General features: G+C 37.3%; 1 pseudogene; it reads right to left on the bottom strand.

Annotated features, from left to right (window-relative positions):
• Positions 1 to 3,719: 3,719 nt before the first annotated feature.
• Positions 3,720 to 4,450, bottom strand: LOC119621503 (large ribosomal subunit protein uL16-like; annotated as a pseudogene).
• Positions 4,451 to 4,681: the final 231 nt, after the last annotated feature.

The raw sequence follows: 4,681 nt of genomic DNA, 5'->3' as shown, positions 1-4,681 counted from the left end.
GATGTTTCTGGGATATCTGTGTACACTTGCTGCTGGAGTCCTTGAAACAGCTGACCTGGTACCTCAATAAGTAGATGAGCAGCCCTGGCTTTTGGGTCCACCAGGTCCAGTCTGATGTCTGGGTCTGTAGGCGTAGGCAGACATGGAATTTAGGTTTGTGTAAATGGGCCTGCTGCCTCATTGCACAGGGGTGAGCCTGAAGCTTGGGTCTACAGGTATAAGCCTGGATCCTGGGTACGTGGGGTCTAGTGTGTTGCTAGGGTCCACTGGGGTGGACCTAGTAACTGTGTTCATGGTGACAGGACTGAAGTCTAGGTCCATTGGGATGGGCTCAGAGGCTGAGTCTATGAAGGCAGGTACGGGGCCAACATCCACAGGGGCTAACCTGAATCCTGAGGCTGCAGGAGCTAGCCTAGCACTGGGGTGGGTCTGAAAGCTGGCCCTGAAGGGGCATGGTGGTGAAGACCACAGTAAAGTCACATGTTAACTTCACTCTTCTTCCCCTATGTGGAAGATATCACTGGTGGTACTCTGCTATGCTAAACAAGTTTGGGGGAGAGGTGATGTGAGTAATGTGAAACTGTCCTTACTCCCATCTTCAATCCATCTTTCTTTATTTCTGTACTTTACCCAGGTGTTGTAATCTGTCATATGGATTCCTTAGCTCTTGGCAAAATATTTTCATGCATGGATGGTTGTTTAAATTGATGTTTCTGTGAGGAGTGCTGGAAACTTCCTTTGCATCATCTTGCTGATGTTACTCCTTCAACATTATTTTTAACCACAGAAAGAACAGAAACCAAAATATAAATATTTCATTTATTATAGTGTATACATAGAGGATTATTGTGTTATATTTGTTCTTATCAGAATTTGTTCACTTTTTAATGTGCTAAGGGATTATCAGTGGGAGAACAATTAGTTTCAGTAGGTTAGAGTTTTATTTGTCATCAAATTAGTTGTCAAGATTTACAGTAATTTAAAATATGTAGTAATTTTAAGGGGATAAATATCATGACCATATGCAGTAGCTTGGGGTTGGTTAGTAGGATGATGAATAATTTGATGTAACTGGAAATAGATGGTTAAACATGAACTATGATAATGAAAACATAATTTGCATGAGAGGTGCAAACGCCTGATGGCTACTACAAAAATCTAGCATAATGTTCTTATGTATTGCCTGTGGGGCCCAGAGGCCCCTGAGCAACAGCTATTTACTGTTTCATGATAAGAATATATGCTATAAAGTATAAAATAAAGTGCTTGGCAATGACATGGCTTATATTTGTATTTAACTGTGGTCCTAAGATACTGTGAATGGTTGCTTTCCTAAACCTGGGATATTGTGATTATATTTCAAAATGTATGGAGCTGATGTTAAGTATTATGAAATTTTTGCACTTAACAGTAAAATTAACAGCTACTAAAATGCTTTTCAACTGGAATTTGATAAAGACATTTACTTACCCCTTTCTGTTTTCTCAGCCTATATTAATGTTAAATGATAGAGCTCCTAGTTCTCTAGAATTGCTCAATAGATCATGGTTATATTTGTAATTTTCTTTGCTTTGGGTGGGATTTTAGATTAGACTTTACTTGAAGTAGCAGTATGCCTTCTTTTAAGAATGCATTAAACTTCATTCAATTTCTATGTAAATATTTATAATTCAATGATTATTTGTTATTATGGTTAATGTTGAAGGATAGTAATGGTATTGGCATATTTCCCATTGAAACTAATACTATGTATTTAAAGTACTCTTCAAAGTAAAAGGCCTTCTTTTAATAACTGAATGCATCTATTCATTTATTTTATAATAATAGATTTCAAAAAGGGCCAGAAGTCCCAGCTTTATTTTACCAAGGATATCCAAGTGGATTTACCAATGGATATCCAAATTGGTTAAGTGACTTGTCCAAGTTCAGCAAACATGCTGAAGTTCACTGCTTTTTAAGCTTCCCTAAAATGACCCAGCCCTCATAAATGCTTATGAAGCTTTAATCCAAAACATCTTTGGCATGTCTTCTAAGAACAAGCTTTGAAAAAAATGTAAGTTTGCTGGAATAATGATGTACTCAGCTTTTTCTTTTCCCAGAAGTTTTAGTATATGAAGGAAATGAGTTCTAATATCGGAATTATATTTTTATTTGAAAAGCTTTAGTTTGGTTATGTGTGTTTTATATAGTAAGCTATAATAATTGTCATGACTCACATGTATAAATATCTAACTTTCAAAATTGTTAAAGGCAATAGTGAATGGGTCTTTTAAGAAGTACAATAACATATGTATTCTATGAAAGACAAAACATATGGATGAAATGTACAACAAAATCAAAGTTAAGTACCAAAAGAGAAAAGGAGTCAGAGAAATATTTTAATGTAAGTACTTTTTCAGTTTAATATTTCAAATGTAATTTTAAAATAAACTTAAACTATGAAAATGTATATTTCAGAAAGTATATGGTAATTTTCAAATCTTTTAAAAAGAAGCAGTTGACAAACTGCAGGCCAGGTAAAACCTGGGTGTAAAAGGTAAGTTAGTTTGCTGCCTATAAGGAGATTAATAACTTTGCGAGTAAAAGAGACACTGGGCAGCAGTGTATTAGAGCTCATATTACAGAGGAACGGGAGATTTTGTAAGGCGTCCCATTTTTCTCTGTCACGGATAAGAATATTTTGATAATAGTGAAATTCAGATCACATAACAACATGTATTTCTGGTGTTGAAATAAGACAATTAACTGGCTTTGAAAAATACTTGGATAGTTTTCAAACTACCCATGTATAATAATAGGAAAACTTCATAGACAAAGAAGTAGATGGGGATAAAAAATAAATACGGTATAAGCTTAGCACCAGAGATTGCAGGTCATGAGGATCTGTGTAGTGAGCCACACAGTAAAATAAATACACTCTAAACAAATAAAGCATAGTGCATTCACTTAAATACTTTAAAACATTTAAAATAAATAAAAGAAGCATAGTGTATTTGTTGGTTACTGAGAAAAAGTAACAGGAAAGGTGACTCTGAATAATATAGATATTAATTTATGAAGTGTGAGGCCATCTCTAATATGTTAATAACATGAAAACATAATAATCCATCATTGACATGCTGAATGAACTTTCCAAGGGGTTCATTCCTTTACTTTTCTATAGAGAGGTGGCTGTCAGGTTCCACTTTCCAAAGTTTTCAAATGTTCTTTCTCTTTCTCTTTCCTTCTTTCAACACAAAAGGAAGTATTGGAAGAAATGTCCCCAAAAGTGTTTTGAATTCGCAGCAACTTTATCAAATACAAATAATAATAATAATAACTTGAAATATTGTTATGAGGTCAATTTTCCATTTATCAAAATTCCCTTTCTTGACAAACACAATTCATTCATCATTTTAAGTTTTAAGGAAAGTGCTCTATTTAATGGCTCATTCATACTTTCATTGCTTGAAGTTGTCCATGTTTTATTGATTGCCTATTCTTTCTCTTCCGCAAAATGGCAGTACACTGATGAAGAACATGGGATCCCTTGGGTTAACACCACGCTAAATGTAACATAACACTCTTAGATGCTCACTGTGTAGGCCAGAGCCTTCTAGTCTGTAATGTGACTGGGATATATACAGCATGAGATAAAGTTTAAACACTTTAGTGTTCAACTATAGATCTCAGAGCAACTTAAAGCACTGAGGTTGCCTAGGGACAAACATTTTCATGAATTATTTATTTATTTATTATTTTTTAGATGGACAGGAAGTAGAATTTATTGATGAGTATTAAGAGGGGGCAGCACAGTGGAAGGAAGCCCTCATGACTGCAGAGTCTGCCACTTGTCTAGAGGGCCAGAAGTGGGGATGTACTTGATCCCACAGCCATCTGGGATGAGCCACTTCTTAGTCACCATGTCTTCAAATTCATCCACACTGAACTTGATGAAGCCCCACTTCTTTGAGATGTGGATCTTCTGGCGGCCAGTGAACTTGAACTTGACCCTGCGGGGCTTCGATCACGTGCTCCTTGTTCTGCAGCTTGGTGCAGATGGACATGATAACTTGGCCGACGTGAACCCTGGCCACAGTGCCCTGGGGCTTTCCAAAGGTACCTCGCATGCCTGTTTGAGCCTGTGAGCCCCAGCACAGGACAACATCTTGTTGATGCGGATGACGTGGAAGGAGTGGAGCCACACCCAGATATGGAAGCCATCTTTGCCACAGCTTTTAACCATGTACTCATTGGCACAAATTCGGGCAGCCTCCAGGGCTTCAGAGGACAGGGACTCAACTTCATCTGACACCACGTGGCCATAAAGTGGAAACTCATCCACTTTTGCCTTCTTCCACCCCAGGTCAAAGATGCCAATCTTGGCATCAGGGATGCCTTGGAAGAAGCGAGACTTTGGGTACGGCTTGTTCTTAAAATACCAGTAACTACAGGCAGGGCGGCATTCCATGGCGACACCAGGATCTTCAGTGGCACGCTCAAGGGAGAGAGAACATGAATTCTTATTAATATAATAATTTATGTACTTTGCATCAATTTATTTTTATGTTTAATTGACAAATAGAATTGTATGTGTGTATCTATCTATCTATCTATATTTTTTGTTGTTATTGTTGAGATGGAGTCTCACTCTGTTGCCCAGGCTGAAGTGCAGTGGCGTGATCTCGGCTCACTGCAAGCT

This window comes from Chlorocebus sabaeus, chromosome 2 (assembly GCF_047675955.1).
Source record: "Chlorocebus sabaeus isolate Y175 chromosome 2, mChlSab1.0.hap1, whole genome shotgun sequence".
Classification (NCBI taxonomy): domain Eukaryota; kingdom Metazoa; phylum Chordata; class Mammalia; order Primates; family Cercopithecidae; genus Chlorocebus; species Chlorocebus sabaeus.
Note: the sequence above shows the minus strand (reverse complement) of the source record. Positions and strands in the feature narration are given on the sequence as shown.